This window comes from Schistocerca piceifrons, chromosome 8 (genome assembly GCF_021461385.2).
Source record: "Schistocerca piceifrons isolate TAMUIC-IGC-003096 chromosome 8, iqSchPice1.1, whole genome shotgun sequence".
In the NCBI taxonomy this organism is placed as follows: Eukaryota; Metazoa; Arthropoda; class Insecta; order Orthoptera; family Acrididae; genus Schistocerca; species Schistocerca piceifrons.
The window spans coordinates 424,461,470-424,472,804 of record NC_060145.1 but is presented as its reverse complement, the minus strand read 5'-3'; positions in this window follow the sequence as shown (position 1 = coordinate 424,472,804).

Genomic DNA, 11,335 nt, shown 5'->3' with positions numbered 1-11,335 from the left:
AGGAACACTGAGTGCCACTGCCTATGCCCACTGTTTTCAACATTTGTTGTTTAAACATTCGCACCATACACTCCACTTTGCCATCGGGTGAAAAGTTGGGCGAAATAGATAGTTAATACCATTGGCATTGAAGAACTGTTAAAAGGCTGTTGCTGTGAATTGGGGCCTTTTGTCAGACACGAGGGTGCTGGGAAACCTTCTGATAGCAAGAATCTAGATAAGTGCACCGAGTGTGGCGGCTGTCGTGTTGGACACCATGCTATGCACATATGGGTACTTGAAGTAAGCATCCACAACAATGAGCCACATAGAGCCCAGAAAAAGGCTAGCAAAGTCTGGATGAATGCAGTCCCAGGGGCAAAAGACTGAGGAGCAGCAGCCTGATGTTGGGCACATGCAGAACAGCTGCGCACAATGGCCTCCACATCTTTGGTCAGTAGGCCTGTCACCTGGCAAGGGCTTTCATTCACAACATTCCCAGTGCCCTCAATGGAGAAGTTCCAGGACATGAGCACGTAAGGTGGTCAGGATGACAACATAGTGGGTATTCACCTCCATATCCAGGAGAAGGACATTGAAGAGAACAGACAAATAATGATAAAGGTGAACCCAGGCCTGAAGCTCTGGATCATCAAATTTTGAAAAGTAAGTGGGTGTGTCTGACAAATGGAGCACTGAATCTGTACAGAGAGAAATATGCACCTCAAAATTTGTGGTGCACTCCAGGCCAGGTTTGAACAGAGATGTGAAAGAGACACAAATGTCATCAAGTTTCTGAAAGGGAACCATGTCCAAGATGACCTGAACCTCATCTGTGGTGGAAAACCTGAAAAGTGAGAAGGCATCTAGGCCAAAAATGTTGCCAGCTGAGTGACTATGAGCAACAAACAACATTATTGGCCATATAACTGTCTTATACATTGCCATAGTTGTGAACTGACCTATCACCATATGGAACCAACTTGCAGGAGGATGGGGCCAATGCTTGGTAACACAGGCAAGGATTGGGAGGTTCATCAGGAAAAACATTACTTCTGTGTCTACTTGGAAATGAACATCATCTTATGCAATTATGAGATCAATAAACAACTTCTTACAAGGGAACCTCCCCATCGCACCCCCCCCTCAGATTTAGTTAAGTTGGCACAGTGGATAGCCCTTGAAAAACTGAAGACAGATCAATCGAGAATACAGGAAGAAGTTGTGTGGAACTATAAAAAAAATAAGCAAAATATACAAACTGAGTAGTCCATGTGCAAGGTAGGCAACATCATAGGAAATTGTGAGCTCAGAAGTGCTGTGGTCCCATGGATAGCGTGAGCAAATGCGGTACGAGAGGTCTTTGTTTCAAGTCTTCCCTTGAGTGAAAAATTTTTCTTTCTTTATTTTCGCAAAGTTATGATCTGTCCATTCGTTTGTTGACGTCTCTGTTCACTGTAATAAGTTTAGTGTCTGTTTTGCGACCGCGCTGCAAGACCGTGCGATTAGTAGACGAAAGGACGTGCCTCTCCAACGGGAACCGAAAACATTTGATCGCACGGTCATAGGTCAACCGATTCCTCCATGGGAAAACATGTCTGATATATTCTATACGACACTGGTGATGGCATGTGCATCACATGACAGGAATATGTTGTCGACCCACCTAACTTGTACACTTGGCGAATGGGTAAAAAGATTCTTCTACCCTGCCCGATTTAGGTTTTCTTGTGGATGTGATAATCACTCCCAAAAAAGTGATGAAAACATAAGAGTTTGTCCCATAAACTGCAGCAAATAAATGCAACAGTTTCACAGTCGCACAGTTTTCCCTTTGTTCTGTCAAAACATATGTTTTTAACATTTTCAAATTTTTCCGTGCGTAGACCGTCAAATCCTGCATATGTCCAAGCAAATCTGAATATGTCCTGGAATTTTGGAGAGTGAAGTTGATTATGGGTGAGTGCCTGAACTTTGATAATTGTCTGAAAATAAAAAAATTAAACTTTTCACTCGAGGGAAGACTTGAACCAAGGACCTCTCGTACTGCAGTTGTTAACGCTAACCACGGGACCACGGCGCTTCTGAGCTCAGATTCTCCTGATATGTTGCCTATCTTGCGCATGGACTACTCAGTTTGTATATTTTGCTTATTTTTTTCATAGTTCCACACAACTTCTTCCTGTTCTCGATTGATGTGTGTTCAGTTTTTTAAGGCCTATCCACTATGCCAACTTATAACTAAATCTGAGAGGGGTGCGATGGGGAGGTTCCCTTGTTAGCAGAATTGGCCTGGGGTCCCTGCACTGCCCTTAATGCAAGTGTGAAGTGGGGCTCAACTGTCCTGTTCTTTTATGGCAGACCATCTGGAGATGCCATCCTTTCAACAATGGATGCAGTGCACCCAGTGATCTGGTCAGTCTGTTCGTTGGTGTGTTTTGAAACAAACAGGACAGGATGGGAGACCTTGCAGCTTACACTGACATGGTATGACTAGTTCCGAAGAGGCCATTGAGATGTCCAAAAATGACGAATCAGAAAGCCACCATCAGGAGAAGGACTCATGAGAATCTCGACCCTCTGGTGGCAGTTGAACTGCTGCTACCTGGGGACAAGTCATAAGACGTTCCTTTGCTGCCTGCGTGATCTAGAAAGGATGCACAATTTCCAAAATATTGTCTAAGGAAGGATTGTCCAGCTTGAGGGCTGCCATGTGTACTTCTGGATCAGGGGCCAATTAGTTCACCATGCCTCAGATCGAGAAATCTGTATGTGGGGTTGTGCAAGATGGGTTTGCTAAAGTCAAATCATGTCGATTCAGTCCTTGCAAAAGCATCACCCATGAGTGATATGACTGACCCAGTTTTGGTAATGATGGAACTCAAGATGCATCACTATCATGTGGAATTATTGTGAATAATAATTCAACAGCAATTAACACATCTCCTTGGGTGCAACTGCAACTGGATTTTTATAGTACGAAAAATATCTCCTGGGAAGCCTAAGAAAGGAAGAGCAAGTACTGGAGAGCATCATCAGAAACCTGAGAAGTGGCAATGTGCTGCTTCAGCTGCTACAAATACGTGTTCCTATATTCTATGCTGTCATTAAATGGTAGAAATGCAGGTGGGCATGATTCTGCCTGTGAAGTGACCACACCGTGAACAGGTTGTGAACCATGCACCTGCAAGTGTGCTGACAAAAGATGAATTTCCTGATGTAAAAAATTTGTTACCTGCTGCTACTGCTGTTGGAACTTTGAATTGCTGTTGCAATTGCTGCTGCAGGAGCAGCTTTTGCTGTGTTGTTTCATGAGGTTCATGATCATAAGACCCTGTTAACATTTTTCTTCATTGTCAATTATAGTAACCAGAATCGGACATGATTAGGAGATGCTGGCTGTCCACCAGATGGCATAGTCACCAAAAACCACAAAAGATCACAACAGCGAAGGATGAACAAGACAAAATGATAGAATGCCAAGTCCGGAGTTCACTGGTTGGGGGGGGGCTGCACCTAATGCTAAGGTGGCGATAGCAACACTCACCAATATTAGGACCCCCACCTAGCATTTGTTGTCATCTAGTTCCATGCATTCTGGTGAGATTTTGAACTTATCGGACTGGGATACCAGACACAGCACATGGAATGTTATCCTTGGTCACCTGCACATTGTTAATGTGAAAAAGAAATTTCATGTACTGGGACTGAACTTCTTTTTCACAAAATTTGGAGAGGTAGTAAGTATGAGAATATTATTAGTATTTTAGAGTTTACCTGTTCCTATATTGGTCAGCATTAACAGTTTTTTCTGGCTGTCCCAAATTAGGACATCATTTCTGGTTCAAAACGATTTCTTTGTACTTTATTCAAATTAACCCCTGTTTAGTAGCACTAATTCAATAAATAAAATTTAAAGTACAATGATTTACACCTAGATCTCTCCAGTCCTTTTCCTTCATCCTTCTTCCTTCCCCTTCAACCCATCTGCCTGAAGGAGCCACTGGCTCCAGAAGCTTGTCAACCACAACAGTCTTGTGTGTGTGTTCTGCTGCCTCTTTGTGAGTAGATTTTTTTATTTATCCAATTAAATAACATTTCCAATTACGAAACATAACTCATTTCAAGTGTTGTAATATAAAGTGGGGTAATGCAAGTTGAGAAAAGTTTCGCGTTAGGTATGAGGCTGGTACGAGGTCCAGCCACCATTGGAATCAATTACCTTCTTCATCCGATGTGGCATAGTAACGGTCAGCCTCTGGAAATATTTCTCATCATTCTTGAGACTCTTCCATGTATTCAACACTAGGTCTCACACTTGATCAGATGTGTGTGGGACCAGTGTCAGTCATTGTAATTTAATGAGTTGCTTCACTTTGGCCCACATATTTTCAGTGGGATCCAAGTCTGGCACTTGAGAAGGGCAGTTGATCACGTTGACGCCAACCTGTTGCAAAGACCATTGCTGCACAATTCGACTGAAGTGAACCAGTGACTTTTACTGCTGGAATAGGATAACTCCATTGGGATATCGCATCCTCACACTGATCACCATGGCCTGTATCATGTCCGCATACTGATCTGCTGCGAGATGACCATTGTTTTTTTAAATTTTATTTTACACATCCAGTTCCACAGGACCAAATTGAGGAGCAAATGTCCAAGGTCATGGAACATGCCAGTACATGAAATTACAACATCGAAGTAATAAATAACAGATAAAATAAAGTGTTTATAACCAAACACCCCCCCCCCCCCCCAAAAAAAAAAAAAAAAAAAAAAAAAGGCCAAAGTTTATGTAAACACAGTGAACAATACAACGTAGGAATCAGCTTAATTTTGCAAGGAACTCCTCAACAGAATAGAAGGAATGACACATGAGGAAGCTCTTCAGTTTTGATTTGAAACTGCATGGATTACTGTTAAGATTTTTGAATTCTTATGATGACTTACTGAAAATGGATGCGGCAGTAAACTGCATACCTCTTTGCACAAGAGTCAAGGAAGTGGGATACAAATACAGACTGGATTTTTACTTAGTATTAACTGAGTGAAAGATGCTAATTCTTGGGAATAAGCTGACATTGTTGACAAGAAACAACAGTAAAGAATATATGTAGAGAGAGGCCAATGTCAGAATACCCAGACTAATGAACAGGGTTCAACAAACGGTTTACGAACTTGCACCACTTATTGCCCGAACTGCTCATTTCAGAGACAAAAATATCCTTTGAGAATGGGAAGAGTTACCCCAAAATATAATGCCATAGGACATAAGTGAATGAAAATAAGCAAAGTAGACTACTTTTCGTGTCAAACTATCACTTACTTCCGATACTATTTCAAGAGCAAAAAGACACCATTAAGTCATTGAACAAGACCCTGAATGTGGGTTTTCCACAACAGTTTACTATCTATTATCTCTAATACTAGAGGGCAAATCATTTATATAAATAAGGAACAGGAGTGGCCCCAGCACTGATCATTGGGGCATGCTTTATGTGACCCTGTCCCACTCAGGCCCCACATCACAGCCATTCTTAGCACAGTGAATAATGACCTTTTGCTGTCTGTTGTTAAAGTAAGAGGTGAACCAATTGTGAGCTACCCCTCGATTCCATAATGGTCCAACTTCTGGAGCAATATTTTCCGATCAACACAATTGAACATTTTAGTTAAATAAATAAAGAAAAGATGCCTAGCATTAGAAACTTTTTGTTTAATCCATCCACTACCTCACAGAGAAAAGAGAATATAGCCATTTCAGTTGTTAAACCACTTCTTAAGTCGAACCGTATATTTGATAGCAAATTATTTGAAACAGAATGATCAATTAACTTTACATACGAAGCCTTTTCAATAATCTTAGCAAACACTGATGGTATAGAAATAGGTCTAAAATTCTCTATATTATCCCTTTCTCCCTCTTTATAAAGCTGCTTTACTACTCAGTACTTTAATTGTTCAGCAAACTGACCACTTTTAAAGGAAAAATTACAAGTATGGCTATGTATGGGCTAACATGTGCAGCACAGTACTTAAATATTCTGCTAGGCACTCTGCCATATCCATGAGAGTCTGTAGTCTTGAGTCTTCTAGACTTAATCTGCCTCCTTTCAGTATCACAGAGGAGTATTTCAGACATCAAGATGAAAAAGGCATTTTCCAAGAGAGTTATACGATTTCCTGTAGGAACAAAGTTTTTATTTAATTCACCAACAATGCTCAGTAAATAATTGTTACTGTACACATATCTGCCTTATCAGTAACAGAAAGCCGGCCGAAGTGGCCGTGCGGTTAAAGGCGCTGCAGTCTGGAACCGCAAGACCGCTACGGTCGCAGGTTCGAATCCTGCCTCGGGCATGGATGTTTGTGATGTCTTTAGGTTAGTTAGGTTTAAGTAGTTCTAAGTTCTAGGGGACTAATGACCTCAGAAGTTGAGTCCCATAGTGCTCAGAGCCATTTGAACCAGTAACAGAAATATTTTGAATGCACATTGACTTCATACAGTCAACCTTGTGCTACTGACTAGACACTTCCTTCACAACTGACCATATGGTTTTAATTTTATCCTGTGAATTAGCTATTCTAGTTTCATACCACATTCTTTGCCTTTCTAATAACATTTTTAAGCACCTCACAATACAGTTTGTGATGGGATACTGTAGATTGATTGTGACTACTAATATTTTGATATAATTATATTATGAAAAGGAAAGTTGCTACTCACCATATAGCAGATATGCTGTTGCAAATAGGCATAACAAAAAAAAAACTGTAACACTATAAGCATTTAGCCAACAAGACCTTTGAAAAAATAGACGACACACACACACACACACACACACACACACACACACACACACACACACACAGGAGTAGCAACTGGGTGGGGGTGAGGAGGACACACACACACACACACACACACACACACACACACACACAGGAGTAGCAACTGGGTGGGGGTAAGGAGGAGGCTGGGGCGGGGAAGGGGAGGGATAGCAGGGTAGGGGTGGGTGACAGTGAAGTGCTGCTGTGGGGCAAGCAAGGCTGAGGTGGAGAGAGGATAGGGCAGCTAGGTGCAGTCGGGAGGTTAGATGGAGAGCAGATAGGTGGGGAGGGGGACAGGGGTAGCAGGAAAGGACTGAAGCAAGAAACTGGGTGTGTAGTGGAATGAGGGCTGTAGTGCTGTAATGGGAACGGGGAAGGGGCTGGATGGGTGACAAAAATGACTAATAGAGGTTGAGTCCAGGAGGGTTATGGGAACATACGATGTATTGCAGGAGAGTTCCCACCTGCACAGTTAAGAAAAGCTGGCACAGCCTGTGAAGCAGTCATTGAAATGAAGGATGTCTTGCTGGGCAGCGTGCCCAGCAACAGGGTGGTCCACTTGTTTCTTGGCCACAGTTTGTCAGTGGGCATTCATGCAGAAAGACTGTTGTTTGTCATGCCCACATAGAATGCAACACAGTGGTTGCAGCTTAGCTTGTAGATTACATGACTGGTTTCACAGGTAGCCCTGCCTTTCATGGGATAGGTGATATTTGTGAAGTAGGTTGTGGTGGTGGTGGTGGTGGGGTGGATGTATGGGACAGGTCTTGCATCTAGGTCTATTACAGGAATATGAGTCATGAGGTAAGGGGTTGGGAGGAACAGTTGTGTAGGGATGGACGAGTTTAATATTGCGTAGGTTCGGAGGAATACTACTGTGAGAGGGGTTTAAAGGATAGTGGGCAGAACATTTCTCAAATCAGGACATGATGAGAGGTACTCGAGACCCTGGCAGAGAATGTAATTTAGTTGCTCCAGTCCTGGGTGGTATTGAGTTATGAGGGAAATGCTCTTCTGTAGCCGGACGGTTGGGAGGTTGTGGGCGACTGGAAATATAAGGCATGAATATTTGTTTCTATACAAGGCTGGGAGGATAATAACGGTCTGTGAAGGCCAAAGCGAGACCCTCGATATATTTCATGAGGGACCACTTGTCACTGTAGATGTGATGACCTGGCTAAGCTGTATGGAAGAGACTTCTTGGTATGGAACAGGTTGCAGCTGTCAAAGTGGAGGTCTTGCTCGTGGTTAGTAGGTTTGATATGGACAGAGGTACTGATGTTGCCATCTTTGAGGTGAAGATTAACATCTAGGAAAGTCATGTAATTTACAAGCAAGCTGCAACCACTGTTTTGCACTCTATGTGGGCATGATAACCAACGAGCTGTCTGTCCACATGAATGGCTACCGACAAATGGTGGCCAAGAAAGAAGTGGACCATCCAGTTGTTGAGCACACTGCCCAACATAACATCCTTCATTTCAATGACTGCTTCACAGTCTGTGCCATATGGATCCTTACCACCAACACGAGCTTTTCTGAACTGCACAGGTGGGAACTTTCCCTGCAATATATCCTATGTTCCCATAACCCTCCTGGCCTCAACCTCCATTAGTCATTTTTCTCACCCATCCAACCCCTTCTCTGTTCCCATTCCAGGTCTACATAGCCCTCATTCCACAACACATCGTCTTTTTACTCCTCTCCTTTTCCACTAACCCCCCCCCCCCCCCCCAACCTCCCCTGCTCATTATCTAACCTCCCGACTGCAGCTAGCTGCCCTCCCTTCTCTCCGACTCATTCTTGTGTGCTCCCCAGCAGCACTTCATTGTCCCCCATCCCCACCCTGCTATCCCTCCCCCTCCCCACTCCAGCCTCCTCCTTACTACCACCGAGTTGCCACTCCCATTATGCACTGCTGCTGTTGCTTGCTGTGTGCCTTGAGCTCTGTGTGTGTGTGTGTGTGTGTGTGTGTGTGTGTGTGTGTGTGTGTGTGTGTGGGGGGGGGGGGGGGGGGGGGGGGCTTTTTTGTTGTGCCTATCTGCGACTCAGCACCTCTGCTATATGGTGAGCAGCAACTTTCCTTTTCCATTCTGGATTTTCCATTTTGATTCTGGTGATGTGTTTGCTTTGTGGGGTACTCAACTGCGCAGTTATCTATCAGCACCCATACAAATTCCCAATCTTTACTCAGTCCATCTCGCCACCTTTTTTTTTTATGAATGTGATGAGAACAACACTAACATCCAGTCCCCCTGTGGAGAAAATCTCCAACCTGGCCGGGAATCGACCCCGAGATCCATCCATTTTTATATAATTCCCACTTTGTTCTACATGGTATTCTTATCCCTCTAGTCAGCCACCCAGGCTGCCTTTTACTGTTACTACCCTGTTTAGAACATTAAAATGGTAAGCAACTTTCATAGAGTATAAGAAATTTGTTAAGGAAAGCATTATATTTGTCATCTACGTTATTGGCATGCTTGTTCCTTAACGAGGTTTAAAAAACACTATTGCCATTGGATTTGCTTTTCTACATAGTTTGTAATTATATATAACATTTGTTTGAGTACAAAAACCTTTTAGTGTTAAAATTTGTGCATCATGGTCTGTAAGGCCATTCACCCTTTTGCTAACAGCATGTCCATCTATTGTCTATGGCTGTGCTACTGTTCCCCTGCACCCTGGTTGGAAAAAATCACAATCTACATCAGATGAGTTTAGCAGATCTTCCAACAGCCTTTTTTGTGCACAATTGCATACAAAATTAATATTGAAGTCACCACATATAACTAGTTTTTGGTACTTCATATGAAGTGAATCAAGAACCCTCTCTAGCTTGAGCAGAAATGCTCTGAAGTCAGAGTTAGGAGACCTGTAAAGAACAAGATTAACATTCAAATACCTGTTCACTGCAGTGCTGTGATATGTCTATGGACTCAAATGGAATGTTGTTGTTTTTTTTATGTACATGGTCACTCCCCCAATCCACAAAGAACTCCTTGAAAAACAGCCAGCTAATCTGTATCCTGGTAAAGGAAGCCTCTGAACTGTCAAATTTTTTAAGTGGTGCTCCAATATACCAGTAATCCCAGAGTTAACATCTATAAGCAGTTCACTAACTTTTTCTCTAATACCTCTTATGTTTGATGAAATATGCTAATTCCTTCTCTACTCGGATTCCTGACATCCTCTGAAAGTGATTCCTTTGTTGGAGGGACTTCCTTTAAGTAGGGATTCCTATCAGCTGACTTCAATCTAGAAAAGGTGCAGCTCTACCACCAACTACTACAGGAATTTTTCCATGAGTGATCCCACCATCACCTGCTACATTGTCACCTACAAGCTTTGCCAACCTCCCCTTCCCCTACCTATTAAGGAGCAGGCCATACCTAGAGAAACCGATCTATTGATGGACTCATATGGCACCACTGCAGTGTGAGCCATGTCTCCTGCCATCAGTGCTCTCCCCAGCCCCATGTTAACATGCCTAACAGTAGCATTAAGATGAGGCCAATCATGACGCTGAAACAGCTGCACGAAGTGCACATTAGTGCCATTTTACCAGGTCACCACCTACATCACATTCCCCATTCTTATCAAGTCTACTCCACACACAATCACTAGCTGATCCTGTTTTGTAAAATTCCTACATAACTCCCCTACGTTAGCAGCCACCTGAGCCAACACAGCACTAGGCTTCACAATGCTGGTGGCCTGGTAGTCACTCCCCAAAACTTCCTGCATCTGCTGGCCCTTACCTCTGCCATGCAAACTACCTAACAGCAGAACTTTCTTCTTTCTGTTAGAATTTGCAACTGACTTAGGCTCCCTAACTGCTGAGAACTGCTGCAGGTTTCCTACACCTACAGCTCCAAGACACTCCTCTCCAACTCTAATGGTCGGTTAAATCTATTGATTATACACAAAGTACAACTGTCTGAATATCTCCTCCTCTTCCTCCTAGCTGCTTTCTTACCAACTATCAGTTCACATTCACCAGTGCCCTTCACCCTTCTTAATCTATCTAGTTCCTCTTTTGCATCTTTTAATTGCACCTGAAGGGCACAGATCTCAAGCTCCTGCTCCTGTATCAACTTATTTCTCATAAAAATTCTTCATTTCCAGGAGAGGATGTCACTAGTATGCCCTGTGGCTTCCCCACTGCATTCCCTCCAATGAAAATACTTTTAACAAATCTCACAGTGTAACCCACTACTCACAAATCTATGACAAAGCCCACACTTCTCACTTATGGTAAAATTTTAACAGTTACTGAAAAAACGAAATGTCGACATTACCCAAGTTCAATTATGACTGTAGAACATTCAAAGAATTAACAATTGTGGTCTCAAAATTCTCTCTATACTAAGAAAGCAATTGCTTTTATCAGCACTACTAAACCACAAGTAATACCACTACCACCAAAACTTCACTCAGTTTCTTAGCTAAAACCAAAAATTCAAGTGGCCACTTGAACACTCAATGAAATTAAACACAGTGAATGAAAATTTTACTGAAATAT